The 16714-nt window shown below is 44.8% G+C and overlaps 1 protein-coding gene and 1 pseudogene across 1 annotated transcript in view; both read left to right on the top strand.

The window, feature by feature from the left end:
• Positions 1-16714, top strand: part of LOC126294954 (uncharacterized) — a 607599-nt gene that overhangs the window by 259563 nt on the left and 331322 nt on the right. The window lies entirely within an intron of this gene.
• On the top strand, positions 9550-9667 carry LOC126295556 (5S ribosomal RNA; annotated as a pseudogene).

Raw genomic sequence — 16714 nt, 5'->3', positions numbered from 1 at the left:
AGGAAGGAAAGAGAAATACTCGTGAAAATGGGCTACCGGAGTAATGAAAGGTGGGTACAGGACCCTTTCACCGTCTACATTGATTCTTCATCACACTGTGAGTGGAGTCCCGTCTGCAGCCCACGTTTTCGACGCTCATCACTCTGTGACAAAGTAAGTGGCGACCTTATCATTAAGGACTCGGGATTCCTACCACGTATTGCTTGCTGTTGTTAGGCTCCATCGTCAGAAACAACAATGACCTGGGTGACAATCTGAGCAGTTCTCTTAGATTGTTCGCAGATGATGCTGTAATTTACCGTCTAGTAAGGTCATCCGAAGACCAGTATCAGTTGCAAAGCGATTTAGAAATGATTGCTGTATGGTGTGTCAGGTGGCAGTTGACGCTAAATAACGAAAAGTGTGAGATGATCCACATGAGCTCCAAAAGAAATCCGTTGGAATTCGATTACTCGATAAATAGTACAATTCTCAAGGCTGTCAATTCAACTAAGTACCTGGGTGTTAAAATTACGAACAACTTCAGTTGGAAGGACCACATAGATAATATTGTCGGGAAGGCGAGCTACAGGTTGCGTTTCATTGGCAGGACACTTAGAAGATGCAACAAGTCCACTAAAGAGAGCTTACACTACACTCGTTCGTCCTCTGTTAGAATATTGCTGCGCGGTGTGGGATCCTAACCAGGTGGGATTGACGGAGGACATCGAAAGGGTGCAAAAGAGGGCAGCTCGTTTCGTATTATCGCGTTATAGGGGAGAGAGTGTGGCAGATATGATACACGAGTTGGGATGGAAGTCATTACAGCGTAGACGTTTTTCGTCGCGGCGAGACCTTTTTACGAAATTTCAGTCACCAACTTTCTCTTCAGAATGCGAAAATATTTTGTTGAGCCCAACCTACATAGGTAGGAATGATCATCAAAATAAAATAAGAGAAATCAGAGCTCGAACAGAAAGGTTTAGGTGTTCGTTTTTCCCGCTCGCCGTTCGGGAGTGGAATAGTAGAGAGATAGTATGATTGTGGTTCGATGAACCCTCTGCCAAGCACTTAAATGTAAATTGCAGAGTAGTCATGTAGATAGATATTTCCACTTATAAGGTAGCACTAACGTAGCTACCAATTTGGTTCAGCTCCTTGCCATAGTGTTGCATGGCAGCATCACTGCCTACGCATTCCTTGTGTGGAAAGCCACCCCTGAGTTCGCAGTGAGGGGCTGTGGACACACAACACTCATCCCCCGTCCATGCTGCACTTCCAGGCTTGACTAATAAGGGAGCGTTATAGTGTTGACATTATCAATTACTGCTTATTAGCGGTCACATGAAGATATCGAGTAGCTGTCCCAATAAAATGTTGCTCAACTTACTCCACGTCATCATTACTGACAGACAGTTATTATCTGGGACCTCATATGGCGTATCTTACCCACTCCCTTCTTCTGACTGGTTTGATGCGGCTCGCCACGAATTCCTCTCCTGTGCTAACTTCTTCATCTCAGAGTAACACTTGCAACCTACGTCCTCAATTATTTGTTGACGTATTCCAATCTCTGTCTTCCTCTACAGTTTTTGCTCTATACAGCTCCCTCTAGTACCACGGAAGTCATTCCCTCATGTCTTAACATATGTCCTATCATAGTGTCCTCCTTATGAAAGTTTTCAACATATTCCTTTCCTCTCCGATTCTGTACACCCTCCTCATTCGTTACCTTATCACTGCACCTAATTCCTAACATTCCTCCGTAGCACTACATCTCAAATGCTTTGATTCTCTTTTTCCCCGACTGCCCTTACAGGGCAGGTTCGGCCGCCTTGGTGCAGGTCTTATTACATTCGACGCCACATTGGGCGGCCTGCGCGCCGGGTGGGGATGAAATGATGAGGAAGACAACACAACACCCAGTCCCTGAGCGGAGAAAATCCCAGTCCCAGCCGGAAATCAAACCCGGGCCCATAGGACGGAAATCTGCCACGCTGACCACTCAGCTATCGGGGCGGACCCCACAGTCCAAGTTTCACTACCATTCATTGCTGAACTCAAGACGTACATTCTCAGAAATTTCTTCCTCAAATTAAGGCCGATATTTGATAATTCTCTTGCCCAGGAATGCCCATTTTGCCACTGCTTGTCCGCTTTTTATGTTCTCCTTGCTCCGTCTGTCATTGGTTATTGTTCTGCCTAAGTAGCAGAATACATTAACTTCATCTACGTCGCCCCCAACAATCCTAATGTTAAGTTTCTCGCTATGCTCATTTATGCTATATCGCATTATCTTCATCTTTCTTCGATTTTCTCTCAATCCATACTCTGTACTCATTAGATTATTCATTCCATTCAGCAGATCATGTATTTCTTCTTCACTTTCACTCAGCATAGCAATGTCATCAACGAATCGCATCATTGATATTCTTTCACCTTGAATTTTAATTCCACTCCTTAACTTTTCTTTTATTTCCATCACTGCTTCCTCGATGTACAGATTGAACAGTTGGGGCGAAAGACTACATCCTTCTCTTACACTCTTTGTTCTTGGTCGTCCACTCTTATTATTCCCTCTTGGCTGCTGTACATATTGTATATGATCCGTCTCCCCTTATTGTTTCGAACGTCTTGCACCATTTTACATTCTCGAACGCTTTTTACAGGTCGATAAATTCTATGAACGTGTCTTGATTTTTCTTTAGTCTTGCTTCCATTATTAACCGTTAGTCAGAACTGCCTCTCTCGTGCTTTTACCTTTCCTAAAGCCAAACTGATCGTCACCTAGCGCATTCTCAGTTTTCTTTTCCATTCTTCTGTATATTATTCCTGTAAGCAACTTGTATGCATGAGCTGTTAAGCTAGTTGTGCAGAAACTCTCGCATATGTCAGCTCTTGCCGTCTTCGGAATTGTGTGGCTGATGCTTTTCCGAAAGTCAGATGGTATGTCGCCAGACTCATACATTCTACACACCAACGTGAATAGTAATTTTCTTGCCACTTCCTCCAAAGATTTTAGAAATTCTGATAGAATGTTATCTATCCCTTCTGCCTTATTTGATCTCCAAAGTTTTATTATATTCTGATTCTAACACTGGACTCCCTATCTCTTCTACACTCCTGGAAATAAGAACACCGTGAATTCATTGTCCCAGGAAGGGGAAACTTTATTGACACATTCCTGGGGTCAGATACATCACATGATCACACTGACAGAACCACAGGCACATAGACACAGGCAACAGAGCATGCACAATGTCGGCACTAGTACAGTGTATATCCACCTTTCGCAGCAATGCAGGCTGCTATTCTCCCATGGAGACGATCGTAGAGATGCTGGATGTAGTCCTGTGGAACGGCTTGCCATGCCATTTCCACCTGGCGCCTCAGTTGGACCAGCGTTCGTGCTGGACGTGCAGACCGCGTGAGACGACGCTTCATCCAGCCCCAAACATGCTCAATGGGGGACAGATCCGGAGATCTTGCTGGCCAGGGTAGTTGACTTACACCTTCTAGAGCACGTTGGGTGGCACGGGATACATGCGGACGTGCATTGTCCTGTTGGAACAGCAAGTTCCCTTGCCGGTCTAGGAATGGTAGAACGATGGGTTCGATGACGGTTTGGATGTACCGTGCACTATTCAGTGTCCCCTCGACGATCACCAGAGGTGTACGGCCAGTGTAGGAGATCGCTCCCCACACCATGATGCCGGGTGTTGGCCCTGTGTGCCTCGATCGTATGCAGTCCTGATTGTGGCGCTCACCTGCACGGCGCCAAACACACATACGACCATCATTGGCACCAAGGCAGAAGCGACTCTCATCGCTGAAGACGACACGTCTCCATTCGTCCCTCCATTCACGCCTGTCGCGACACCACTGGAGGCGGGCTGCACGATGTTGGGACGTGAGCGGAAGACGGCCTAACGCTGTGCGGGACCGTTGCCCAGCTTCATGGAGACGGTTGCGAACGATCCTCGCCGATACCTCAGGAGCAACAGTGTCCCTAATTTGCTGGGAAGTGGTGGTGCGGTCCCCTATGGCACTGTGTAGGATCCTACGGTCTTGGCGTGCATCCGTGCGTCGCTGCGGTCCGGTCCCAGGTCGACGGGCACGTGCACCTTCCGCCGACCACTGGCGGCCACATCGATGTACTGTGGAGACCTCACGCCCCACGTGTTGAGCAATTCGGCGGTACGTCCACCCGGCCTCCCGCATGCCCACTATACGCCCTCGCTCAAAGTCCGTCAACTGCACATACGGTTCACGTCCACGCTGTCGCGGCATGCTACCAGTGTTAAAGACTGCGATGGAGCTCCGTATGCCACGGCAAACTGGCTGACACTGACGGCGGCGGTGCACAAATGCTGCGCAGCTAGCGCCATTCGACGGCCAACACCGCGGTTCCTGGTGTGTCCGCTGTGCCGTGCGTGTGATCATTGCTAGTACAGCCCTCTCGCAGTGTCCGGAGCAAGTATGGTGGGTCTGACACACCGGTGTCAATGTGTTCTTTTTTCCATTTCCAGGAGTGTATATCGATTCCTGTTTCTTCTTCTATTACTTCAGATAAATTATCTCCCCCATAGAATCTTTCAATGTATTCTTTCCACCTATCCGCTCTCTCCTTTGCGTTTAACAGTGGAATTCCCGTTGCACTCTTGATGTTATCACACTTGCTTTTAATGTCACCTAAGCTTGTTTTGACTTTATTGTATGCTGAGTCTGTTCTTGCGACAATCATTTCTTTTTCGATGTCCTCACATTTTTCCTTCTTTCATTGATCAATTGAAGTATTGTTACTTGTGGTTTCTTTGCAATTACCTTCTTTGTACCTACGTTTCCTTTCCCAACTTCTTTGATGGCCCTTTTTAGAGATGTCCTTTCCTCTTCAACTGCACTGTCTATTCAGCAATTTCTTATTGCTGAATCTATAGCATTAGAAAGCTTCAACCATATCTCGTCATTCCCTAGTACTTCAGTATTCCACTTTTTTTGCTTATTGATTCTTCCTGACTAATGTCTTAAACTTCAGCCTACTCTCCATCATTACTATAATTGTAACCTCCTGGATACGCCTTACAATCCAGTATCTGATTTCTGAATCTCTTTCTGGCCATGATGGAATCTAACTGAAATCTTCCCGTATCACCCAACCTTTTCCAAGTATACCTCCTCCTCTTGTGACTCTTGAACAGAATATTCGCTGTTACTAGCTGAAACTTGTTGCAGAACTCAATCAGTCTTACTCCTATCTCATTCCTTGTCCCGAGCCCATATTCTCCTTTTAGCCTTTTCTTCTACTCCTTCCAGTCCTACTGCATTCCAGTCTCCCATGACTATTAGCTTTTCATATCCCTTTACATACTGTATTGCCCTTTCAGCAGCGCGGGATTAGCGGAGCGGTCTGAGGCGCTGCAGTCATGGACTGTGCGGCTGGTCCCGGCGGAGGTTCGAGTCCTCCCTCGGGTATGGGGGCGTGTGTTTGTCCTTAGGTTAATTTAGGTTAAGTAGTGTGTAGCAGAGAAACTCATCAATCTGATAAAGATCTGTCTGAACGAAACACGTGCAAAGGTGAAGATGGGAAATCGCATAACTGAGGAACCTCTCCCTCTGAAATCAGTAAAATAATAAACTCACTGAAAAGTGAAAGCTCTTACGGAATTGATAGTTTTTCCAGCAAGATACTTAAAGCTTGTTCCCCACAGATAAGTAGGATTATCAGCCACGTATGTAATACCTCTCTGGAGCAGGGTGTTATCCCCGATAGACTGAATTATGCCATTGTAAAAACACTGCATAAAAAGGGGGATACGTCGGATGTCAGCAACTATCACCCAATCTCTCTTCTGACAGCTCTATCAAAAATTTTTGAGAAAGTAATGTATTCAAGAGTAGCCTCCCATATATGTAAAAATAAAGTACTAACAAAATGTCAGTTTGGTTTTCAGAAAGGCTTTTCAACAGAAAATGCTATATACGCTTTCACTGATCAAATATTAAATGCTCTGAATAACCGGACATCACCCATTGTTATTTTTTGTGATCTCTCAGAGGCCTTTGACTGTGTAAATCATGGAATTCTTTTAGATAAGCTAAATCATTATGGTTTGAGGGGGGCAGTGCACAAATGGTTTAATTCATACTTAACTGCAAGAATGCAGAAAGTTGAAATAAGTGGTTCATGTAATGTTAATACAACAGCTGATTCCTCAAACTGGGGGGCTATCAAGCACGGGGTCCCACAGGGTTCGGTATAAGGTCCTTTACTATTCTTGATATACATTAATGACTTACCATTCCATATTGATGAAGATACAAAGTTAGTTCTTTTTGCTGATGATACAAGTATAGTAATAACATCCAAAAACCAAGAACTAAGTGATGTAATTGTAAATGATGTTTTCCACAAAATTATTAAGTGGTTCTCAGCAAACGGACTCTCTTTAAATTTTGATAAAACACAGTATATACAGTTCTGTACAGTAAAGGGCACAACTACAGTAATAAATATAGACTTTGAACAGAAGTCTGTAGCTAAGGTAGAATTTTCAAAATTTTTAGGTGTATCCATTGATGAGAGGTTAAACTGGAAGCAACACATTGATGGTCTGCTGAAACGTCTGAGTTCGGTTACATATGCTATTAGGGTTATTGCAAATTTTGGTGATAAGAATCTCAGTAAATTAGCTTACTATGCCTACTTTCATTCACTCCTTTCGTGTGGTATCATATTCTGGGGTAATTCATCGTTGAGTAGAAAAGTATTCATTGCTCAAAAACGTGTAATCAGAAAAATTGCTGGAGCCCACCCACGGTCATCATGCAGACATCTATTTAAGGATCTAGGGTTCCTCACACTAACCTCACAGTATATATATTCACTTATGAAATTTGTTGTTAATAATGCAGCCCAGTTCAAAAGTAATAGCAGTGTGCATGGCTATAACACCAGGAGAAAGGATGATCTTCACTATGCAGGGTTAAATCTGACTTTGGCACAGAAAGGGGTAAATTATGCTGCCACAAAAGTCTTTGGTCACCTACCAAACAGCACCAAAACCTGACAGATAGTCAACCAACATTTAAAAATAAATTAAAAGAATTTCTAGATGACAACTCCTTCTACTCATTGGCTGAATTTTTAGATATAAATTAAGGGAAGGGAAAAAACTAACTTAAGCATTAGTGTCATGCAATATTGTGTGTAATGTAATATCTTGTACAGACATCTTTCATTAACCTGACACGTTCCACATCATTACGAAGTGTCATGACTACATGACTAATGTTGAAACATCATTGTTTTATCTTGAACAGATACTGAATACCTTATGGGGTGATAACTTCTTTCCATATAGAACAGGTTTTAACTACACAAATCTAAAAGCTGTAAATTCAACTAAATACTTAGAGATCGCAATTATGAACAACTTCAACTGGAACGATCATATCCCTAATGTTATGGGTAAAGCAAATCAAAGAGAGCGATTTATTGGTGGAACGGTTAGAAAAAACGAGCTGTCGACTAAAGCGACTGCGTACTGCACGCTTGTCCACCCTCTTGTGGAGTATTGTTCTGCGATGTAGGTTCCACATCAGATGGGACTGACGGAGGACATCGAAAAAGTTCGAAGGAGAGCGTCTCGGTTGTCACTATCGCGAAATAGGGGAGAGAGTGCAACGGACATGATGCGTGAGTTAGGGAGGCAGTCATTAAAACAAAGGCGGTTTTCATTGCGGCAGAATCTTTCACAAAATTGGTTCAAATGGCTATGGGACTTGACATCTAAGGTCATCAGTCCCCTAGAACTTAGAAGTACTTAAACCTAACTCACCTAAGGACATCACACACATCCATGCCCGAGGCAGAATTCGAACGTGCGACTGTAGCGGTCGCGCGGTTCCAGACTGTAGGCCTAGAACCGCTCGGTCACTTCGGCCGGCTTTGAAATATCAATCACTAAAATTCTCCATCGAATGCGAAAATATTCTGTTGGCTCACACTTACATTGCGAGGAACGATCACCCTCATAAAATAACAGAAATGAGAGCTCCCACAGACAGGTTTAAGTGCTCGCTTTCGGGCGCGCTGTTAGAGAGTAGAACCATAGAAAAATACACTCCTGGAAGTGGAGAAAAGAACACATTGACACCGGTGTGTCAGACCCACCATACTTGCTCCGGACACTGCGAGAGGGCTGTACAAGCAATGATCACACGCACGGCACAGCGGACACACCAGGAACCGCGGTGTTGGCCGTCGAATGGCGCTAGCTGCGCAGCATTTGTGCACCGCCGTCTTTAACACTGGTAGCATGCCGCGACAGCGTGGACGTGAACAGTATGTGCAGTTGACGGACTTTGAGCGAGGGCGTATAGTGGGCATGCGGGAGGCCGGGTGGACGTACCGCCGAATTGCTCAACACGTGGGGCGTGAGGTCTCCACAGTACATCGATGTTGTCGCCAGTGGTCGGCGGAAGGTGCACGTGCCCGTCGACCTGGGACCGGACCGCAGCGACGCACGGATGCACGCCAAGACCGTAGGATCCTACGCAGTGCCGTAGGGGACCGCACCGCCACTTCCCAGACATCGTGCAGCCCGCCTCCAGTGGTGTCGCGACAGGCGTGAATGGAGGGACGAATGGAGACGTGTCGTGTTCAGCGATGAGAGTCGCTTCTGCCTTGGTGCCAATGATGGTCGTATGCGTGTTTGGCGCCGTGCAGGTGAGCGCCACAATCAGGACTACATACGACCGAGGCATACAGGGCCAACACCCGGCATCATGGTGTGGGGAGCGATCTCCTACACTGGCCGTACACCTCTGGTGATCGTCGAGGGGACACTGAATAGTGCACGGTACATCCAAACCGTCATCGAACCCATCTTTCTACCATTCCTAGACCGGCAAGGGAACTTGCTGTTCCAACAGGACAATGCACGTCCGCATGTATTCCGTGCCACCCAACGTGCTCTAGAAGGTGTAAGTCAACTACCCTGGCCAGCAAGATCTCCGTATCTGTCCCCCATTGAGCATGTTTGGGACTGGATGAAGCGTCGTCTCACGCGGTCTGCAGGTCCAGCACGAACGCTGGTCCAACTGAGGCGCCAGGTGGAAATGGCATGGCAAGCCGTTCCACAGGACTACATCCAGCATCTCTACGATCGTCTCCATGGGAGAATAGCAGCCTGCATTGCTGCGAAAGGTGGATATACACTGTACTAGTGCCGACATTGTGCATGCTCTGTTGCCTGTGTCTATGTGCCTGTGGTTCTGTCAGTGTGATCATGTGATGTATCTGACCGCAGGAATGTGTCAATAAAGTTTCCCCTTCCTGGGACAATGAATTCACGGTGTTCTTATTTCAATTTCCAGGAGTGTAGGTTGAAGTTGGTTCGATTACCCTCTGCCACGCACTTAATTGTGATTTTGCAGAGTAATCATGTACATGTAGATGAGCCTGGAACCGCAATAAAACCTTGGAAAATGTTTGTTGTTTGCTGTACTGTCTTGTATACTTCGTCGTTGATCTGTGAGAACTTATTGGTGTGAAGGTATTGCTACTACGGCAACGGCCTTGCCGCAGTGGATACACCGGTTTCCGTCAGCTCACCGAAGTTAAGCGCTGTCGGGCGTGGCCGGCACTTGTATGGGTGACCATCCAGGACGCCATGCGCTGTTGCCATTTTTCGGGGTGCACTCAACCTCGTGATGCTAATTGAGGAGCTAATCGACCGAATAGTAGCGGCTCCGGTCCAGGAAAACCATCATAACGACCGGGAAAGCGGTGTGCTGACCACACGCCCCTTCTATCCAAATCGTCAGCTGAGGGTGACATGGCGGTCGGATGGTACCGATGGGCCATTTGTGGCCTGATGACGGAGTGCTTTTTTTTTAATTGTTTAAACGATCCTTAAAATAAATTTTTTACAGTTTTCTTGTCTCCTGGTGGTACAACGTTTACCTAAAATGCCGTTAATTTCATACAGTTGGTGATAATGCAAACTATAGAAGCACAGGTACATGCAGTGAGATAAGAGCAGCGATCAGAGAAAAAATATGAGGTGGTAATTTGTAAAGAGTTGCACGAGTGTACGTACCAAGAACGGAGACAGGAAGACTGGCAGAGGAAAATGCCAGCAGAGAGCGCTTAATATGTTCAGTGCTCGTGAGAATAAACTGCTTATTGAAAGTTGCAAGTTGGTGCTGGTCACAGGGAAGAAATAACAAGCTTAATGAGAAATGTTTTTCAAATTCATTTTGTTGTCTGATGGTAGAACATTCTCATGGTACACACAGTCTTTTTCTTTGTATTTATGGCACTTGAAGTTCAGAACTGCAATATACATCTCCCAGAGCAGTTCGATGCAACTCCCAAAAATTCTCCAGCAAAGCGACTCACACGCTATCGAAACATGTTAAATTGCTGAAATAATGTTCATGTTTTTCGACGAGCTGTTTGCCTTCGTGGTAGCGTCTCGCTCGCCTTGTTTGGTGAGTGTTTGTGAGGAGGCGGCGGCAGTGAGCTGGATTCCAGGTGTAACCAGATTTTCAAACAAACGCAGATCTTCTACGAACATTTCCATGAAGCGTAGACTACACAGTGCTCATGAGACTGGTAATCACAAAATTAAATCAAGTTTTGGTCATTATTCTTTCCGTTCATTTCTAATACTTAAATAATTTAAGTATAAAATTCAACATATATATTCTAATTAACATATGTAAACGTCACTTTTGTGAAAAAGTCCCGCTTCTTATATCAAATATACAAACTGAATACTAATAAAAGTGTAACACTCAAAGGACCGATTCCTGACTGAAAACAGAGGAAAAAGGGCCGATGTATGTTATGGTTGTTGTTGTTGTTGTTGTGGTCTTCAGTCCTGAGACTGGTTTGATGCAGCTCTCCATGCTAATCTATCCTGTGCAAGCTTCTTCATCTTCCAGTACCTACTGCAACCTACATCCTTCTGAATCTGCTTAGTGTATTCATCTCTTGGTCTCCCTCTACGATTTTTACCCTCCACGCTGCCCTCCAGTACCAAATTGGTGATCCCTTGATGCCTCAGAACATGTCCTACCAACCGGTCCCTTCTTCTTGTCAAGTTGTGCCGCAAACTCCACTTCTCCCCAATCCTATTCAGTACCCCCTCATTACTTATGTGATCTACCCATCTAATCTACAGCATTATTCTGTAGCACCACATTTCGAAAGCTTCTATTCTCTTCTTGTCTAAACTATTTATCGTCCACGCTTCACTTCCATACATGCCTACACTCCATACAAATACCGTCGGAAACGACTTCCCGACACTTACATCTATACTCAATCTTAACTAATTTCTCTTCTTCAGAAACGCTTTTCTTACCATTGCCAGTCTACATTTTGTATCCTCTCTACTTCGACCATCATCAATTATTTTGCGCCCCAAGTAGCAAAACTCGTTTACTACTTTAAGTGCCTCATTTCCTGATCTAATTCCCTCAGCATCACCCGACTTAATTCGACTACATTCCATTATCCTCGTTTAGCTTTTGTTGATGTTCATCTTATATCCTCCTCCAAGACACTGTCCATTCCGTTCAACTGCTCTTCCAAGTCCTTTGCTGTCTCTAACAGAACTACAATGTCTTCGGCGAACCTCAAAGTTTTTATTTCTTCTCTATGGATTTTAATACCTACTCCGAATTTTTCTTTTGTTTCCTTTACTGCTTGCCTAGGCATATGCATCTAGAAATGGCGCCGATGACCACAGTTTATCTAACCACGTGCCGTGTGTTCCTTGCGTGTTGGGGGCTGTGTGATTGATGCACCACATTTCAAGCACCAGAATGGTCCGGTATTCATTTTGGGAACAAGCCTAGACGGTGTTGCGTATGGTCCAGCAGATGAAAACGGGCGAGAGGCTGCAGACCTATACCAAAGCAAGTATCCTCGCAGACACCAACCACATCACACAACATCTCAGGCCCATTTCTTAGGAATTTGTTCCATTACGGGTTCTTTCAGACAGACGAACGTCTAAGGAGGTGGTGCATATGTCAGATATGGTGGACCCAGTTCTACAGAATACAAGCTCCAGGCAAGTGTCCCGCCAACATGATGTCAGCCAAAGTACGATTATGTGTTCCCTGCATTACAGGCGCTACTATCTGTACCATCTGTTACTAGTGCTGGGATTATCTTCGGCGGATTTCCCTCTACAGGAAAAACTTCGTCGATGGTTTTCGCACCTAGCCATCGAAGATGGCATTATTCCTCTTTCCCGGCGAAGCAATCTTCAGCAGAACTGCCATCACCAATTTGAGTAGTCGTCACCTGCGGCTACAGACAATTCTGAAGGAATGGTTGAGGCGTCCCACCGGCTTCGGTTCAGCATCTATGTGTGGGCGGGGACTCTCGGTGACCACATAGTTGAACCGGTTATCATTCCCCAACGCATCGTTGGAGGAACGTACTTCCGCTCCCTGCTGAGTACTCCGCCTGGACTGCTTGAGAATGTACCTTTAGCAACACGACAGGTGAGACGCTTTCTGCATGAGGAAACTACACTCCAGTTCCACGTTGCAGTTCGCTGGCGCCTCAACAACATCTTCCCCAGTCGCTGGATATGACGCCCATGACCTGAAGTGTGTCCTGCTAGGCGGCCGCACTTAAACCTCCTGGATTTTTACCTCTGAGGTCATCTGAAACGCACTGTGTATGATGAGCCACTTGTTGATGCGCAGACCCCTTAACAACGTGTTCACGACGCCTGTCACGCTTTTCGGAGAGCGGGTGGAATGTGTGAAAGAGTACGGCGACCTGTGACGCGACGTGTGAAGGCGTGCATCGCACCCCATGGAGGGCGCTTTGAACATTCTGTTGTGACGTGCATGCGATGCATCTCTGTAGTTTGTCCCGGGACGATTTATTGTCGTTGCACGTACACCATGCGTTTGCAGATGCATATTCATAGGAACTATTCCCTTGCAGCCGGCCGCGGTGTTCTCGCGGTTCTAGGCGCTCAGTCCGGAACCGTGCGACTGCTACGGTCGCAGGTTCGAATCCTGCCTCGGGCATGGATGTGTGTGATGTCCTTAGGTTAGTTAGGTTTAAGTAGTTCTAAGCTCTAGGGGACTGATGACCTCAGCAGTTGAGTCCCATAGTGCTCAGAGACATTTTTTTATTCCCTTCCATTTCCAGTCAAGAATTTAGTCCCTGCAGTTTGTCGGTTTTGTTAATGTTCACCCTGCATATTGAACACAAATCCAGTTTTCATTGCAACCAAAAGTTCTTCATTACAGACATTTCATAAAAGATTGTCAATCAAAACTGTATAATTAGAAAAAAGAAATTAATTGTTTGTTCTATTATTTTATTTATTTAGCATATGGCTCATAACATCACAGTAAAAGTTACAGAAACAACACGATTAAAAAAAATCAGATCTGTATAAACAGAACAATAAGTAACAGTTTGTATATAAGGACACCACCAAATGTAAAATTACACTCACGGAAGAGCAATCACAAATAAACGTCCACCTTAGATAATATGTATTCGATTGCCTCTTGGGTCGCCATTACGAAATCCTGTGGGTCAGCCTCATATCGAAATGTGGTGCTACAGAAGAATGCTGAAGATTAGATGGGTAGATCACATAACTAATGAGGAAGTATTGAATCGGATTGGGGAGAAGAGAAGTTTGTGGCACAACTTGACCAGAAGAAGGGATCGGTTGGTAGGACATGTTCTGAGGCATCAAGGGATCACCAATTTAGTATTGGAGGGCAGCGTGGAGGGTAAAAATCATAGAGGGAGACCAAGAGATGACTACACTAAGCAGATTCAGAAGGACGTAGGTTTCAGTAGGTACTGGGAGATGAAGAAGGTTGCACAGGATAGAGTAGCATGGAGAGCTGCATCAAACCAGTCTCAGGACGAAAGACCACAACAACAACAACTCTTATAGCACACGCACCTTTGTTTAAAAGCTTGATTCTGCCAGGACAGGAACGCACAGCTGGTCGGACAAATACCACCTTCATTCAGCAATATAAAAATTGTCAGAAGGATTCAAAGTCGATTTTCTCGGGTATATTTGAGAGCCGCCTCGAACCGCTTTGGGAGACGTTCTGAAATTACAAATTTCCGATTGCCTTGCGGTCCCCTCGTTAGTCAACTTATGCTGTAAAGCTTTTTTTCCCCTCCTATTCGATCGTCTCCTGATTCAGTTTTTGAACAAAGCCCATCAAATATTCGGCATTATTTTGTAACACCACAATTCAAAAGCTTCTTTTTATTCTACCTTACGCTGCACATTCTTATCGTTTCAGACAAATAATTTCAGGAAAGAGTTCCTTACGCCTGCATTTATATTCGATGTTAACAATCATTTCTCGTTTTCAGATGATGTCGCCTTTTTACTGTCACTCCACACTGAACACTGTAATCATTCCCTCCCACACATCACTGTCAAAATTCTGACTTTGCTCAAATTTTGAAAGATTCGAGTGGCATAAGACATACAAAGGAATAAGGTTTTCCTTATCTTCATTATCTCGCTGTTGGTGTCGAGAGCTCAGTCTTGCAGCTGAAATTTCTATTTTGTAGGTTCTTGTTGAGTAAATAAGTGATGAAGGTTTGCCTGTATTATTCTTGAATTTTATTCTTCGTCACATATTTCAACATCACACCGCTTCTACATTTTCAACATTAAAATAAACAATTGTTACATTGGTGGTGACAAACATAGAAAACGTCTACATCCGGCAGGGGAATGGCTACCTCTCATTACCTTCTGCGGTACTCACATTATTCCAAAGAGTTTACAAAGCAAAAGAGCTAACAAACTTTCTTCACCAAAGAAGAATCTTCGCTAAAATATATCATTATTTTGTAAATCACTACAGCAATAAATTTAATAATCAGTCGTAGAGTGTGCAAATAATAAAATGAATTAAAGTGATCCAAATATTTTGTAATTGCAATTATTTTTAAGAGAAGAGTAATTTTAGCTGTCAGTACATATCGATTGTAACACATTAATTTCTTTTTCATACATTTTAGTTTGATATACAGGGTGAAAAGTATTTAAACCGAGAAACTCTGGGAGGTTGTAGGGGACATCAAAACAAATATTTTTCCCGAACGCCATTTTTTTCCTATGAGGAGTATTTAAACCGGTAGAGGAAGATTACTCTGGTGGCAAATTAATTAAACCAACAAACACTTGTCCATTTTTTTACGACCAAGGGACAACACATTAACACAACCCAATTTCAATTACAGTAGATTATCAAAAATACCTCAATTGACACGTAAACAAAGGTTACACCGCCGGATCATGTTCTGCCTGACACGGGCAAAAAACCCAGGAGTATCCCGAATTGTTCCTGCTGCTGCTGCTATCCGGGCAACCAGATCCTCTCCTGATGCAACAGAAGGTTGCGCATCTCACCCCACACAAGAAAGTCCAGAGGGTACATATCGAGCAGGCCATGGTACAGGACCACCTCTGCCAGTCCACGTTTCTGGGAAGCGTCGGTCCAGGAATCGACGCACACGGCGACTGAAATGTGGCGGCGCCCCGTCACGTTGGAACCACATGCGTTGTCATGTAGGGGGCGGCACGTCTTCCAGCAATTCTGGCAATGCTCTGAAATAGTCCCCGCCATTTAATGGCGTAGGTAGCAGATACGGCCCAATTAAACAGTCCCCAACAACGCCCACCTACACATTAACGAAGAACCGTGCTTGATGAGCGCTAGTAACTGTGGCATGCGGGTTATCTTCATTCCAAACATGCAAATTGTGCATGTTGAAGACTCCATCACGCCCGACCGTTGCTTCATCGGTAAACAACACAGAGGATGGAAATTTAGGATGCATTTCACGCTGTTCCAGGTGTAACTGCGAAAATTGTGCTCTGGGTGGATAACCAACTGGTTCCAGGTTGTGGGCACGCTGTAAGTGAAATGGACGTAACAATCGCTCTCGAAGGACTGTTCTTACATTCGTCTGATTCGTCTCCATGTTACGTGCAATTGCACGAGTGCTGACTGAAGGATCCCGCTCCAAATGCAGGAAGACAGCTTCCTCAAATCGCAGCGTTCTTACCGTGCGACGGCGTCCTTGACCAGGTGATCTGCTAAATGACCCGGTGTGAGACAGGCGTTGGTACACAGCAGCAAAGGTCCTATGATGCGGGATACGGCAATTAGGATATAGTTGTTGATAAACCCGCTGTGCAGCACGTCCGTTGTGGTGCGCTACTTAGTACGCACCAACCATATCACTGTACTCACTCCAGGTGTATCGCTGCATTACGAGTAGTAACAGAGACAATGCACTACTACACTGGTGGACAGCAGTTGCCCACAACTGAAGAGCTTAATACGGCCTCTGACAACTGAAGAGCGTATTAGTACCTCCACCGGTTTAAATAATCATTCACAGGAAAAAATGACATTAGGGAAAAATATTTGTTTTGATGTCCCCTACCACCTCCGAGAGTTTGTCGGTTCAAATACTTTTCACCCTGTGTAATACAAAATCATATGAATTCTTTAAATGAAACAGCTGAGGTAATTTTAACCTATGCAAGAATCGATAGTATACATCGTATCGGTTATCTACGTGTAAAAAACGATAATGTTAGAGGAGGGTGATTCATTATAACATCCAGGACATTATGACCACCTAGCAAATAGCCATGATGTCCACCTCTGACACCGGTAACAGTCA

The sequence above is a fragment of the Schistocerca gregaria genome, chromosome 11 (assembly GCF_023897955.1).
Source record: "Schistocerca gregaria isolate iqSchGreg1 chromosome 11, iqSchGreg1.2, whole genome shotgun sequence".
NCBI classification, from domain to species: Eukaryota; Metazoa; Arthropoda; class Insecta; order Orthoptera; family Acrididae; genus Schistocerca; species Schistocerca gregaria.
This window is presented reverse-complemented; position numbering and strand designations above follow the sequence as displayed.